Raw genomic sequence first — 16,522 nt, 5'->3', positions numbered from 1 at the left:
TTTTACAAGTTTGATACCCTGGCTGATGAGGACCTCTTGTTGGGTCAATCGGTGCTGCAGAGTCATCCGCACTCTCCCGCCCGTTCTAGAGCTTTGGTTTAAACCCCATGGTTCTTGAAGCGTCCCCAGCATCCTCTAGGACGTATGAGAAAATAGGATATTAATACCTGCCGGTAAATCCTTTTCTCTTAGTCCGTAGAGAATGCTGGGCGCCCGTCCCAGTGCGTACTGTATCTGTAGTTATTGGGTATGGTTAAACACATGGGGGTAAATTTACTAAGATGGGAGTTCTATTTGAGATGGGATGTTGCCCATAGCAACCAATCAGATTCCAGATATTATCTTCTAGAAGGTGCTAGATAAATGAGAAGTAGAATCTGATTGGTTGCTATGGGCAACATCCCATCTTAAATAGAACTCCCATCTTAGTAAATTTACCCCATGGCGTGTTGCGTTTAAGTCAGCCTGTTGCTGACGTTATTCATGCCGTGGCATGCGTTATGCTGTTGTTGGTTGTGTTTACACACAGGTTGTGTTACGCTTTATGTCAGCGTATTGCTGCATATTCTTAATGCCGTCGGCTGGTGTTCTATTGAATACCACGTTCTGCGGCATACTGGAGGTGTAAGCTGGTAAGATGCTCACAGTGGTTTAACAATAAATTCTTTCCTCGAAATGTCCGTTTCCCTGGGCACAGTTACTTAAACTGGAGTCTGGAGGAGGGGCATAGAGGGAGGAGCCAGTTCACACCCATTCAAAGTCTTAAAGTGCCCATGTCTCCTGCAGATCCCGTCTATACCCCATGGTTCTTGAAGCGTCCCCAGCATCCTCTACGGACTAAGAGAAAAGGATTTACCGGTAGGTATTAAAATCCTATTTTCCGGATGCACAAAAAGTATTATATTTATAAGCAAAGTGCACATTACATTTTATCAAAGTATTCGTCAGAGGAGTCAGTGCAAAGAAGCATACGCTCAAACCACTTGGTGAAGCAGCTGGACCAGTCTGAACCAGGTATGTCTTCTACATGCTGAATGAAGATCTCCACTGCAGCTTCCGGTAACTCAAAACGAATCCCTTGCATCTTGCACTTGATTTGTGGGAACACGAAGAAGTCACAATGAGCCAGGTCTGGACCTCCTTCTCTAACTGGGCAATGGTCACCCTGGTGTCCACCTCAGCTATGGCCCGCATGGCAGAAATGTTTTCTTCTATGATGGTGGACACAAGTCAGCTGCAGTGCTTCTCGTCTTCCAGGTACCGTCTCACGCCACAGAATTCCAATGCTACTCAAACGCAGTGGATTGTGACAGTGCTTCCTCCCCAAAAGCAGCTCGCAGATGGACAAAACTCTCCTGCAGGACTACTGTTGTAGTCATAGAACAGGGATCAGGAAACTTTTTTACCTTTTACCCCAAAATATATTTGGATACACCGACGTTACCCCCTTGAATTGAAAGGAAGGAAATCGTATATTATTGTGCATATATACTAGTTATCACTGGTTATATGGCATTTCTGAGATACTGTATATGTATGGGTGTATGTATGTATGTATGTATGTATGTGTGTATATTAGATACAATATTCAGAGGGCGCACTAAGATATTAGCTCCAGATATCGAGAACCAGCGTATTATATGGTATAGGAGATATATCCTCAAAAACCATATTCATACTGTGACCACTATCCCTGATGAAGTCCATAACGGACGAAACGCGTTGGGTTTTATGAAAATATCTATGAAGTACTGTATGAAAAATGTACTTATGAATAATTGTACATTTGTATGATTTTAATTGAATGTTTTAATGTCTGATTAAAAAACATTGCTTTTGGTTTACGCTGGTTCTCGATATCTGGAGCTAATATCTTAGTGCGCCCTCTGAATATTGTATCTATTATCTTTGTCCATCTCCTACTAGCAGGGAGATTTTCATGAGGTGCTGCCGAATTGAATATAGCGCGAGATTAGGTTATTTGTATAATACACATATAGTGTTCACTCTAGGATCTTTTTAGGGCAGGGTGCTGAGCATTGAAGAGGGCACATTTTTATTTTGAAGGGCACATTTTTGATGTGACGCTTTGCGCACAAAGCATAGCGCATATGTTTATAGTTTTTGTACATACATTTTGCCCTTAGTACATCATATACCCATGCATACATATAAGACACCTAACATCTGTACTGAGAAACATACTGTATATGTCCAGTCTTCTATATAATATAAAACAGAAAAGTTAAACAATGGGTTCAAATATATAGGAAAAAAATAAGTCTGTTCTACTAGGGGAAATATTGTAAGCTCACTGCTTACCCTGTTCTTTACCTCTTTATGAGAGTGCTGTGTTATTTACAGTGCCTCCTCTGCCATCCAGTTGACTAAAGGATAGAAATTGTGTTCCAATTTCAGAGGTGGGCAAGGAGTAGACAACATTGTAACATGCACTCTGACTGTTGCATTCTGTATACATGGGGGCAATTTATGGTCCTGCAGGGTGCACTGAAAAAGGGCAGGGTGCTTTTTCACATTTCAAAAATGGGCAGGGTGCAGCACCCTGCTGAAACAGCCTAGAAGGAACACTACACATATATAAAATACACAAAACCCGGCACTCCACCTAAAAACTGAAACTAGTCCTGGTGCCCTCACAACAGATGAATAGGATATAGCAATGGTGCGGCACTCGGAGACATTTTTCGTCAGGAAATAAAACTCACGGACACAGCGGTCACTGATTCAACGTTTCAATCCCCACAGGATTTTTGTCAAGAATACAGATAATCCAAAACCAAGTTTACCTTGGAGCACACAAATAATGGTTTTACTCTGCTATGGTTCAATACCTGTGGTTTTGTTATATATTGCATATGTATGTATATACACTGTTGTGATCTCAATGCATCTGTCTTCCGTGTTTAGATGTTTCTATGGCAACAGCTGTGCGATGTGCGGCGTGCAAGTGCGCGCTGACGTCAGGTTCCCGCACCAGTGTCCGGGACGGACTCCCGGGCTGGAGAACGCGGCAAATCCGTGCAGCTCCACATGTATTCGGGGGGTATAAGGTAAACTTGGTTTTGGATTATCTGTATTCTTGTCAAAAATCCTGTGGGGATTGAAACGTTGAATCAGTGACTGCTGTGTCCGTGAGTGTTATTTTCTGACGAAAAATGTCTGAGTGCCGCAACCATTGCTATCTCCTATATATATATATATATATATATATATATATATATATATAAAATACAGGTTGAGTACCTCTCAGTAGGGGAACCCAAAGTTGTGGGATTTTGGATAAGGGATACTGAACCTGCAATTTATTTTTATTTATTTTTTATTATTTTCACCAATTATTTTTTGGCAATGAATGGGTTAATTAACACTTTCTCACCAAAACACTATAGAATGAATGTAAGAAAGATGGATGAGGGGGAAGGGGAGGGGACACGACTTTTAGGAGACATATGGTCACATCCTCACCTCCAGTGGAAATTTTCCACTGTTATGTGGGCCCCTGTCTGATCCTGCGGAACTCAGTCAGCGGTCAGCCACAGAACACTTCAAGTTCTGTGTGTGGGTTGACTGGCCGTGGGCGGGAGGACAGGACAGCGAAGGACGGGTGGGTGTGAGGGAGCGTGGTGTGACGTCAGCACGTCACACCATGGCCAGGAGCACAGCGCAGGGTGGGCAGGAGGGAGCGCGGTGTGACGTCAGCATGTCGCATCACGAGCCGGACGGGGTTGTGTCTCGTGACCGTCCATTACCCCCAGGAATTTCATTTTTACCCCATTTGGGGTAATTTACCCCTGTTCCCTGACCACTGTCATAGAAGATCATGGTTCTCCAGTAGCTTCTAATGTGCTCCATAACGAGTTTGTGAAGTAAGTGAACGTTCTTCCATGTGCATTGCTGCTTATATTTGTTTCTGTGCCATGGCATTTCACAAGAACTTTAGTCAGAGATCACCGTTCACAACCAGACAGTCAGATTGTGTCTACTCTACATAAGCACAGCACATCTGGAAACTTATTGCACACCCTTCATTATTGTTAAATTCCATTGATACATATTTAGGTAAAAGATTAGTATTTTGTGCTCACTAAAGATATTTGGTCTGATAAAGAGTTAGGAGATAAGCAAAAAAAAACCCCCAAAACAAGTAACTGCACCTTAGCAAACCCATGTTGCACTGCAGGTGGGGCAGATGTTACTTGTGCAGAGAGGTTTAGATGTGAGAGGGGTGTGTCCAAACTCACACCTAAATTGCAGTATAAAAATAAACGGGTCTAGCATTTGTGGGCTTCATGCAAAAACACGAGATATTTACCTTTTATACAGTTAATCCCATGCTTTTGAATGTGTCCGCTGCAACCGAGGCGAGGCTAGCAGTGCAAACAGCTGAATACCTCCCGTCACTAGACCAGGAGCTGCAGGTACAATAATCAATTGTATCGCCACCTTTACATCTGGATCTGAAATAAATTCAAGTAAAGTCAAGTGGTGCCGTGAAATTAGGAGTCCTCCTCTTTACTACCCACCCAAGGACCTGGGACAGTGATCCATCACCACTGCTTCTTGTTGGTCTGATGTCGTGTATAGATACAGTACACCTTATATATACATACAGAGTACACCTTATATATACCGTTTATATTATCAATCATATGCACACGGAACACACTATTCTTTATATCCTATTTACATAAGCCTGCACTTGCTCACATGATTTGCCAACCTATTCTACCTCCCTACTGATCCGTGCTCCTCACTGCCGTATGCCATTACCCACCGACCGGCGGTAAGAGAGGGACAGAAAATGAGGAAAAAGAGATGGGACGAGACAGAGATAGAAAGAGGAAAAGAGAAAGGTGAAGGTTGAAGGGGTAAAGAGAGAAGGGGAGAAAACAGAGTAGGGAGGAAGAGAGGAATACAGAAAGGGGAAAAAAAAACGCCTAACAGTTAGCGACCTATCAATTGATGGTTCCAAAATACTAACTTTGAATATATGCTGATAAGAGAAACATGTAAAGGAAGTGTAAACTGCCTGCTGTGTAATTCATGACTGTTGACAAGTTGGTTCAGATTTCCATGTTAGTGAAGGACTTTAACGTAAGTGTGGCATGTTCTAAATCTAGGCTGTCCAGACTTATTGTGACGGGGGATCTTTATTTTTTCTGCAGCCTGTGTTTGTTGATCTGCTAGCTTATTCATTATATTAATGCATTTATAGTTGTCTGTTCTTTGCAGTGACAGGAGCGAGTATGGTAGTTTGACAATATCCTGCATCACCCGCTCCTATCATTGAAGAGGAGCTGACACTGCAGGAAGCCCAGTCTCCAGGGCCAGCCCAGCATCTCCGGGGTAGGGATGGACATCGGAACGCGATGGTTTGAAACCATCTATGTTTTTGAATTGATGTTAGTGTGTTAACTATTTAATGGCGGCATGACAATGTTTGCCACCATCGAATGGTAAACATCTGATGGTATAGATATTTGGGGGTTGGGGGCTGCGCTAGTACCACTTTGTTTATAAAGTAGCTGCTGGGAGAAAAGGGGGTTTGTCCACTCCCCCTATCTATGGATAATGTAAAAAGAAAAAGGGGATCCCCCTATCTATGGATAATGTAAAAAAAAAAAAAAAAAATAGACCCGGTGACACCTCTGATGAGCCTACCTTTTATTGTATAGTCTAGTGTATATTTAGTGCTCTGCCTCCTCCTGTAAGTCACATTTTGAGGCCTTCTCTGGCTGCTGTCTTCCTCCGCCTGTACCCCCACATTATCCTACAATTTCTGTTTCCACCAGCTGGCTGTGGTCGCAGTACAGACCACTTGGGCACCACAGCTGGGATGTGAAGTGATACCACTTCTTCTTTTCTGCCGCTGTTAGTTGGTCTACACTCGTCTGATTATTTTGTCAGCTAGTCTTTGATTTTTGAACTGATTGAACTAATATCTTGCCAGAAAATAATGAGATGTTGATAGGCTTAGTAATTGGATGCATATTTGTAGTTTCATCCTTGCCCCACCTAACCAGCTTCATTTATTGCTGAATTCACTGAGTCAAAGGGTCCAAAAGAGAATAGCTATAGGTGAGTGGACTGCATGCTATCGCCCCAATGGGTCACATATAGGGAAGAGAGGCTCAAAATGTTGTTCAGAAGTTAATGTGGGACTCCAGAAATGATTGTTGGGTTCCCTGATTTTCGTTCTGTAGTGAACCAGTGGGATGCCACCCAGACATCTGAGGATACAGCTACCATAAGGCAGGGACAGATTAAGGACCACTTGGGTCTGGAGCTGAAAATAATCAATGGGCGAGAAGCGGAGGAGGTGTGACCAGCACTGTGTGGGTGTGGCCAGTTCTATGTTGGCGTGTACTATCGGCCCCATTGTCTCCCTAAGTAGGTAAATTAAAAGTATGTGTCATAAAAAAAATAAAAAAGACAATTTTAATACTTATGATCTATGACCAACTGGTCATCGTCATGCTGTTATGACGATGGGCCTATTTTTATGTGGAGGGCTGGGGCTGTAGTCCCATCCACCCCGTTGTTAATCAGACCTTGAAGAAGCCAGAGAACCAACCATATAAATCACAGATGAGCATGATACCTTCAGGTGATCCATATGTAATTCTTCTTGGGGCGGCGTGTTATAATATGTTAGGAGTTTAATTTGGTTAATAAACTAGAAAAACGTTAAAACCTATTATAACAATGAATTCCTTTACCCACTTAACTGACTTTTTTTCCCCCCACAAAACTGCTCAGAAATTTATTTTTTATTGCTGAAGTTTAAAAAGTTTTTAATAAAATATGAAAAATTGTATAAAATAAATAAATAAAATAAATAAATAAAAAATAATAATATAAAATAAATAAAAAATAAATATATATATATATATATATATATATATATATGTGGTGGGGGGGTATTTTGAACCCCCTCATACACCCCTGTGTCCATAGGCACCTATTGGCAATAGACCCTCCCCCAGTGGTCTTCGCTCCCACACCCCCTCACTGGCCAAAAACATAGTTTATAAACCCCTCACACCCTGTAAAATGCCCCTTTTATGCTGGCCACACAGCATTCTGGGGTGCGTATCTGGCAGTGACTGCTGGGTCCGGGGCACAAGTTGGGGTAGCGCACTACTGAGGCCTCGAAAGAGCGGGGGCAGCGCGTCGCAAAGTGTTTCTGCCTGGACAGAGACTTTGTCTCGACACCCATTTGCATTGTAAGATTATTGATCCAGCAGAGCAGTAAGTGCATACACCTGTAGCTAGTGGCGCGAGGGTGGGTGAGAATACAGCAGTATACATTTTCTAATTGGTGATCTTTAGTAATCTCATGTTTTACCTAATGTTTTAGTTTTTTGTTTTGCTTGAAGCATCGGGTTGGAAAAAGTGAAGGGCGGCAGTTAAGTCACTTGCAGCATTTTGTTCCAGGCTTCTATTTGGAGGAAAAAGTTGAGACAGTTGGATATGTTTAGTCATTCTGTGAGCGGATTCTCTCTCATAATGTGCAGCCTTGGCCTTACAGTCGCTGTGTGCTTTTTGTTTTTAGATGGTTTCGGTGGCTTTCTTTTCTAATTATATCATTTCCTGGAATTCCCCACAAATCTTAGCCTAGTTATTTGCAGTTCTGAAAACCTCCTTTTGTTCTCAATACACCCATTTTGTTACCGACATTTACACTCCCACTTTCATAAAGAAAACTTCATATCATCTGACTTCTTTAGTCAGTTATCTATTTTTAGACTTCTCTTACGTCCTAGAGGATACTGGGGATCCATTCAGTACCATGGGGTATAGACTGGTCCACTGGGAGCCATGGGCACTTTAAGAATTTGATAGTGTGGGCTGGCTCCTCCCTCTATTCCACTCCTACCAGACTCAGTTTAGAAAATGTGCCCGGAGGAGCCGGTCACGCTTATGGAAGCTCCTGAAGACTTTGCTGCATTTATTTTTCTGTTTGTTATTTTCAGGCAGGACTGGATGGCACCAGCCTGCCTGCTTCGTGGGACTTAGGGGGGGAAACGGCCCAACCTCTTGAAGGGTTAATGGTCCCATTCCCCACTGACAGGACACTGAGCTCCTGAGGGAACTATTCGTAAGCCCCACTATGGCGAGCGTACATTCCCGCAGCACCCCTAATAGAGCCAGAAGAAAGAAGAGTGGTGAGTACTAAGTCGGTGTCCCGGTTAGCGGGTCACCGGCCATTATGTCGGCATGAGGGTACGGAGACGCACGGCTTCTAACCGGGGTGGATTGCTTCTACAGACTTAGTACACAACTGCGTCTCACAGTACACTGTACACAGTAGCCACACTGGCAAACAAAGCCTTAAAACAGTTCTCTTTACATTTTAAGCACTTTTTACCTCAGTCAGTGTAAAAAAAGCGGGAAGACCGCACGCCATTGAAGGGGCGAGGCTTCACGATGAGCGGATCCAGCAGCTCACCAGCGCCGTTTTCTCTAACATCCTAAGTGGATGCTGGGGACTCCGTAAGGACCATGGGGGAATAGCGGCTCCGCAGGAGACTGGGCACATCTAAAGAAAGCTTTAGGACTATCTGGTGTGCACTGGCTCCTCCCCCTATGACCCTCCTCCAAGCCTCAGTTAGATCTCTGTGCCCGAACGAGAAGGGTGCACACTAGGGGCTCTCCTGAGCTTCTTAGTGAAAGTTTTAGATTAGGTTTTTTATTTTCAGTGAGACCTGCTGGCAACAGGCTCACTGCATCGAGGGACTAAGGGGAGAAGAAGCGAACTGACCTGCGTGCAGAGTGGATTGGGCTTCTTAGGCTACTGGACATTAGCTCCAGAGGGACGATCACAGGCCCAGCTTGGATGGGTCCCAGAGCCACGCCGCCGGCCCCCTTACAGAGCCAGAAGGCAGAAGAGGTCCGGAAAATCGGCGGCAGAAGACGTCCTGTCTTCAACAAGGTAGCGCACAGCACTGCAGCTGTGCGCCATTGCTCTCAGCACACTTCGGTCACTGAGGGTGCAGGGCGCTGGGGGGGGGGCGCCCTGAGACGCAATAAAAACACCTTGGATGGCAAAAAAAAATGCATCACATATAGCTCCTGGGCTATATGGATGCATTTAACCCCTGCCAGAATCCATAAAAAAGCAGGAGAAAAGTCCGCGAAAAAGGGGCGGAGCCTATCTCAGCACACTGGCGCCATTTTCCCTCACAGCTCCGTTGGTGGGAAGCTCCCTGTCTCTCCCCTGCAGTCACTACACTACAGAAAGGGTTAAAAAAAAAAGAGAGGGGGGCACTAATTAGGCGCAGTATTAACTATACAGCAGCTATAAGGGGAAAAACACTTATATAAGGTTATCCCTGTATATATATAGCGCTCTGGTGTGTGCTGGCAAACTCTCCCTCTGTCTCCCCAAAGGGCTAGTGGGGTCCTGTCCTCTATCAGAGCATTCCCTGTGTGTGTGCTGTATGTCGGTACTTTTGTGTCGACATGTATGAGGAGAAAAATGATGTGGAGACGGAGCAGATTGCCTGTAATAGTGATGTCACCCCCTAGGGGGTCGACACCTGAGTGGATGAACTGTTGGAAGGAATTACGTGACAGTGTCAGCTCTGTATAAAAGACAGTGGTTGACATGAGACAGCCGGCTACTCAGCTTGTGCCTGTCCAGACGTCTCATAGGCCGTCAGGGGCTCTAAAGCGCCCGTTACCTCAGATGGCAGATATAGACGCCGACACGGATACTGACTCCAGTGTCGACGGTGAAGAGACGAATGTGACTTCCAGTAGGGCCACACGTTACATGATTGAGGCAATGAAAAATGTTTTACACATTTCTGATAATACGAGTACCACCAAAAAAGGGGTATTATGTTCGGTGAGGAAAAACTACCTGTAGTTTTCCTGAATCTGAGAAATTAAATGAGGTGTGTGATGATGCGTGGGTTTCCCCCGATAACAACTGATAATTTCTAAAATGTTATTGGCATTATATCCTTTCCCGCCAGAGGTTAGGGTGCGTTGGGAAACACCCCCTAGGGGGATAAAGCGCTCACACGCTTGTAAGGGCTCTATCGCCTGAGATGGCCGCCCTTAAGGATCCTGCTGATAGAAAGCAGGAGGGTATCCTAAAAGGTATTTACACACATACTGGTGTTATACTGCGACCAGCAATCGCCTCAGCCTGGATGTGCAGTGCTGGGTTGGCGTGGTCGGATTCCCTGACTGAAAATATTGATACCCTAGATAGGGACAGTATAATTTTGCCTATAGAGCATTTAAAAGATGCATTTTTATATATGCGTGATGCACAGCGGAATATTTGCCGACTGGCATCAAGTCTAAGCGCGTTGTCCATTTCTACCAGTAGAGGGTTATGGACACGTCAGTGGTCAGGTGATGCGTATTCCAAACGGCATTTGGAAGTATTGCTTTATTAAGGGAGGAGTTATTTGGGGTCGGTCTTTCAGACCTGGTGGCCACGGCAACAGCTGGGAATTCCACGTTTGTACCCCAGGTCGCCTCTCAACATGAGAAGACGCCGTATTATCAGGCGCAGTCTTTTCGTGGACAAGCGGGCAAAAGGTTCCTCATTTCTGCCCCGTGACAGAGGGAGAGGAAAAAGGCTGCAGAAATCAGCCAGTTCCCAGGAACAGAAACCCTCTCCCGCCTCTGCCAAGCCCTCAGTATACGCTGGGGCTTTACAAGCAGAATCAGGCACGGTGGGGGGCCTGTCTCAATGAATTTCAGCGCGCAGTGGGCTCACTCGCAAGTAGACCCCTGGATCCTTCAGGTGATATCTCAGGGGTACAAATTAGAATTCGAGACGTCTCCCCCTCGCCGTTTCCTAAAGTCGGCTTTACCGATGTCTCCTTCTGACAGGGAGACAGTTTTGGAAGCCATTCACAAGCTGTATTCCCAGCAGGTGATAATCAAGATACCCCTCCTGCAACAGGGAACGGGGTATTATTCCACACTGTTGTGGTACCGAAGCCGGACGGCTCGGTGAGACCGATTCTAAATCTAAAATCTTTGAACACTTACGTACAGAGGTTCAAATTCAAGATTGAGTCACTCAGAGCAGTGATTGCGAACCTGGAAGAAGGGGACTACATGATGTCTCGGGACATCAAGGATGCTTACCTTCATGTCAAAATTTACCCTTCTCACCAAGGGTACCTCAGGTTTATGGTACAGAACTGTCACTATCAGTTCAGACGCTGCCATATGGATGGTACACGGCACCCCGGGTCTTTACCAAGGTAATGGCCGAAATGATGATATTCCTTCGAAGGAAGTGAATTTTAGTTATCCCTTCCTTGGACAATTCCCTGATAAGGGTAAGATCCAGGGAACAGTTGGAGGTCGGTGTAGCACTATCTCAGGTAGTGTTGCGGCAGCACGATTGGATTCTCAATATTCCAAAATCGCACCTGGTTCCGACGACGTGTCTTCTGTTCCTAGGGATGATCCTGGACACAGTCCAGAAAAAGGTGTTTCTCCCGGAGGAGAAAGCCAGGGAGTTATCCGAGCTAGTCAGGAACCTCCTAAAACCGAGCCAAGTCTCAGTGCATCAATGCACAAGGGTTCTGGGTAAAATGGTGGCTTCCTACGAAGCAATCCCATTCGGCAGATTCCACGCAAGAACTTTCCAGTGGGACCTGCTGGACAAATGGTCCGGATCGCATCTTCAGATGCATCAGCGGATAACCCTGTCACCAAGGACAAGGGTGTCCCTCCTGTGGTGGTTGCAGAGTGCTCATCTTCTAGAGGGCCGCAGATTAGGCATTCAGGACTGGGTCCTGGTGACCACGGATGCCAGCCTGCGAGGCTGGGGAGCAGTCACACAGGGAAGGAATATCCAGGGCTTATGGTCAAGCCTGGAGACATCACTTCACATAAATATCCTGAAGCTAAGGGACATTTACAATGCTCTAAGCTTAGCAAGACCTCTGCTTCAAGGTCAGCCGGTGTTGATCCAGTCGGACAACATCACGGCAGTCACCCACGTAAACAGACAGGGTGGCACAAGAAGCAGGAGGGCAATGGCAGAAGCTGCAAGGATTCTTCGCTGGGCGGAAAATCATGTGATAGCACTGTCAGCAGTATTCATTCCGGGAGTGGACAACTGGGAAGCAGACTTCCTCAGCACGCCCTCCACCCGGGAGAGTGGGGACTTCACCCAGAAGTCTTCCACATGATTAAAAACTCGACAGGTATTGCGCCAGGTCCAGGGACCCGCAGGCAATAAGCTGTAGACGCTCTGGTAACACCGTGGGTGTACCAGTCAGGGTATGTGTTCCCTCCTCTGCCTCTCATACTCAAGGTACTGAGATTGATAAGATGGAGAGGAGTAAGCACCATATTCGTGGTTCCGGATTGGCCAAGAAGGACTTGGTAACCGGAACTTCAAGAGATGCTCACAGAGGATCCGTGGCCTCTACCTCTAAGAAGGGACCTGCTCCAGCAAGGACCCTGTCTGTTCCAAGACTTACCGCGGCTGCGTTTGACGGCATGGCGGTTGAACGCCGGATCCTGAAGGAAAAAAGGCATTCCGGATGAAGTCATCCCTATCCTGATCAAAGCCAGGAAGGATGTAACCGCAAAAACATTATCACCGCAATTGGCGAAAATATGTTGCGTGGTGCGAGGCCAGTAAGGCCCGACGGAGGAAATTCAACTGGGTCGATTCCTACATTTCCTGCAGACAGGAGTGTCTATGGGCCTGAAATTGGGGTCCATTAAGGTTCAAATTTCGGCCCTGTCAATTTTCTTCCAAAAAGAACTAGCTTCAGTCCCTGAAGTTCATACGTTTGTAAAAGGGGTACTGCATATACAGCCTCCTTTTGTGCCTCCAGTGGCACTTTGGGATCTCAATGTAGTTTTGGGTTCCAAAAGTTACATTGGTTTGAACCACTTAAATCTGTGGAGTTAAAATATCTCACATGGAAAGTGGTCATGCTGTTGGCCCTGGCCTGGGCCAGGCGCGTGTCAGAATTGGCGGCTTTATCCTGAAAAAGCCCTTATCTGATTTTCCATTCGGACAGGGCGGAATTGAGGACTCGTCCTCAGTTTCTCCCCAAGGTGGTTTCAGCGTCTCACCTGAACCAACCTATTGGTGGTGCCTGCGGCTACTAGGGACTTGGAGGCCTCCAAGTTGCTAGACGTTGTCAGTGCCCTGAAAATATATGTTTCCAGGACGGCTGGAGTCAGGAAATCTGACTCGCTGTTTATCCTGTGTGCACCCAACAAGCTGGGTGCTCCTGCTTCTAAGCAGACTATTGCTCGTTGGATTTGTAGTACAATTCAGCTTGCGCATTCTGTGGCAGGCCTGCCACAGCCAAAAATCTGTAAATGCCCATTCCACAAGGAAGGTGGGCTCATCTTGGGCGGCTGCCCGAGGGGTCTCGGCTTTACAACTTTGCCGAGCAGCTACTTGGTCAGGAGCAAATACGTTTGTAAAATTCTACAAAATTGATATCCTGGCTGAGGAGGACCTGGAGTTCTCTCATTTGGTGCTGCAGAGTCATCCGCACTCTCCCGCCTGTTTGGGAGCTTTGGTATAATCCCCATGGTCCTTACGGAGTCCCCAGCATCCACTTAGGACGTTAGAGAAAATAAGAATTTACTTACCGATAATTCTATTTCTCATAGTCCGTAGTGGATGCTGGGCGCCCATCCCAAGTGCGGATTGTCTGCAATACTTGTACATAGTTATTGTTACAAAAATCGGGTTATTATTGTTGTGAGCCATCTTTCAGAGGCTCCTCTGTTATCATACTGTTAACTGGGTTCAGATCACAGGTTATACGGTGTGATTGGTGTGGCTGGTATGAGTCTTACCCGGGATTCAAAATCCTTCCTTATTGTGTACGCTCGTCCGGGCACAGTATCCTAACTGAGGCTTGGAGGAGGGTCATAGGGGGAGGAGCCAGTGCACACCAGATAGTCCTAAAGCTTTCTTTAGATGTGCCCAGTCTCCTGCGGAGCCGCTATTCCCCCATGGTCCTTACGGAGTCCCCAGCATCCACTACGGACTATGAGAAATAGAATTATCGGTAAGTAAATTCTTATTTTCCCTCTGCAGTGGGCACAGACACTGACTGAAAGGGACGCGCAGGTCCTCCGTTGTGACTCCAGATTACCTCAGCGGTACCAGGGGGTCATAGCAGGGGGGGAGCGATTAGTAGTGTACTAAGTCCCCAGTCTGGGTACTTAGTTTGCGACCTGGCTAAGCTTGGCATTAACAATAAGGGCGTGGTGTGCTGGCTCCAAATACCTCTGTGTATCCCTGGAAGGGCTCTTTGTGGGTTAATTGTGCTTTTAACCTTCCCTATGTGTGCTGTCACACATACAATATGTCAGGCAAAGAGTGTGTTTCATGTACGGCAGAGTGTTCCTCTTCACCAGGGAGCTTACTACTGTGTACTCAGTGTAGTGCACCTTTTCAGGTTAGCGGGGCTGAACCAGCGTGACTGGATTCCATCAATGGAATGATTTCCAATATCTCTAATAAACTGTCCCGTAATGAGAAAGAGACTCAATACTTAAGACAGTCTGTGGATGAGATTATGAAGAGAGACTCCGTCCCCAAACAAGCGCCTCAGTCCCTTGCCATTTGTCCACAAAAACGAACTCTGGCTCATATCCTGCAGTCTGACTCTGAGGGGTCAGACATGGAGGAGGGGGAGGTGGATTCAGAAGCGGGGGACGCTGCTCTGTCACAGGGAATAGACGTTCTCATTGAAGCTATCAGAGATGTGCTACAAATTCCTGATAAGGTGACAGAGGAGTGTGAGGAATCTTATTTTAATGTAAAAAAGAAGTCCTCAGTCACTTCCCGTGTCAAAGGAATTGAATACCCTGTTTGCAGAACCGTGGGTTAATCCTGATAAGAAATTTCAAATACCTAAAAGGTTACTCTCATGCTTTCCTTTTCCTCCTGAGGATAGGAAAAAATGGGAAAGTCCACCGGTAGTGGATGCATCTGTGTCCAGGTTGTCACGGAAGATTGTATTGCCTGTCCCTGGTGCAGGCTCCCCAAAAGACACAGCTGATCGTAAGATTGAGACTAAACTCAACTGTACACAGCTTCTGGGGTGGCTCAGAGACCCACTATAGCATGTGTGTGGATGACTAAAGCCATTTCTAAATGGTCGGGTAACCTTATTGAAGGGTTGGATTCCTTATCTAGGGGGGAGATTGTTTTACTCCTGCAACATATACAGGACTATACGAACTTTATTGTGGAAGCCATAAAAGAAGTAGTTTTGCTTAATGCACGCACCACTGCTATGGCAGTGTCAGCACGCAGGGGCTTATGGCTACACCAGTGGACTGCGGACGCGGACTCCAGGAAAGGCGTGGAAGGCCTACCCTTCTCAGGAGAGGCCTTATTTGGAGATGAACTAGACAAATGGATCTCCAAAGCTACTGTGGGTAAGTCCACACATCTTCCTTCTGCAGCTCCCCCTACCAGGAAGACCTGCTCAGGACCTACTCTACAGTCCTTTTGGACTGTCCAGTTTAAGGGCAAAGTCAGAGGATCTTCTACTGCCAACAGAGGCGCTAGAGGTAAACCACGCAAGCCAGCAACTGTCGGTTCTCAGAAACAGGGCTTCAGTTCTGCTTCCTCAAAGCCTTCTGCATGACGGTGGACTGCAAGGCTTGGAAGACTGGCAGGTGGGAGCCTGACTAAAAAATTTCAGCCACATCTGGACATCATCATGCCAGGATCCCTGGGTCATAGATCTTATTTCCCATGGCTACAGACTGGAGTTTCAGGAGCTCCTACCTCACAGATTCTTCAAATCAGTCTTACCAGTTTCACAAGAGGAAAGTATAACCTTACAGGATGCCATTCAAAAACTGGTACAGACTCAGGTCATTGTTCCAGTTCCACCTCATCTCCAAAGCAAGGGATATTATTCCAACTTGTTTGTGGTACCGAAACCGGACGGTACGGTAAGGCCGATTTTGAATCTAAAATCGTTGAACCCATACTTACGAGTGTTCAAATTCAAGATGGAGTCTCTGAGAGCGGTGATCTCAGGTCTGGAGGAGGGGGAATTCCTAGTGTCTCTGGATATCAAGGATGCGTACATTCACATTCCGATCTGGCCGCCTCACCAGGGTTATCTACGCTTTGCACTACAGGACTGTCACTACCAGTTCCAGGCTCTGCCATTTGGTCTCTCCACGACACCGAGGGTGTTCACCGAGGTGATGGCAGAGATGATGTTTCTCCTTCGCAAGCAGGGAGTGAACATAATTCCGTACCTGGACGATCTTCTGATAAAGGCACCGTCCAGGGAAAGGTTGTTGGACAGCATTGGTCTCACAACCAAACTACTCCTGGATCACCGGTGGATTCTAAATCTCCTGAAATCTCACTTAGAGACAACTCTGAGGCTCCCATTTCTGGGAATGATACTGGACACAGAGTCTCAGAAAGTTTTTCTTCTGTTGGAAAAAGCATTGGTAATCCAGTCGATGGTTCGGGATGTCCTGAAGCCAACCCGAATAT

The 16,522-nt window shown here is 46.1% G+C and overlaps 1 protein-coding gene across 3 annotated transcripts in view; it reads left to right on the top strand.

Annotated features, from left to right (window-relative positions):
• RABGAP1L (RAB GTPase activating protein 1 like) overlaps window positions 1–16,522 on the top strand; it is a 690,515-nt gene that overhangs the window by 56,667 nt on the left and 617,326 nt on the right. The window contains exon 1 of one of the 3 annotated variants that reach the window (XM_063939667.1): window positions 2,964–3,071. The exons of the other annotated variants lie outside the window; for them this stretch is intronic. The gene's annotated coding sequence lies outside the window, so the exon portion shown is untranslated. Of the gene's footprint in view, window positions 1–2,963; window positions 3,072–16,522 lie in introns of those variants that run through there. 3 annotated transcript variants of the gene reach the window in all.

This window comes from Pseudophryne corroboree, chromosome 9 (assembly GCF_028390025.1).
Source record: "Pseudophryne corroboree isolate aPseCor3 chromosome 9, aPseCor3.hap2, whole genome shotgun sequence".
Lineage (NCBI taxonomy): Eukaryota > Metazoa > Chordata > Amphibia > Anura > Myobatrachidae > Pseudophryne > Pseudophryne corroboree.
The sequence above is the reverse complement of the archived record's forward strand: the minus strand, read 5'-3'. Positions and strand labels throughout refer to the sequence as shown.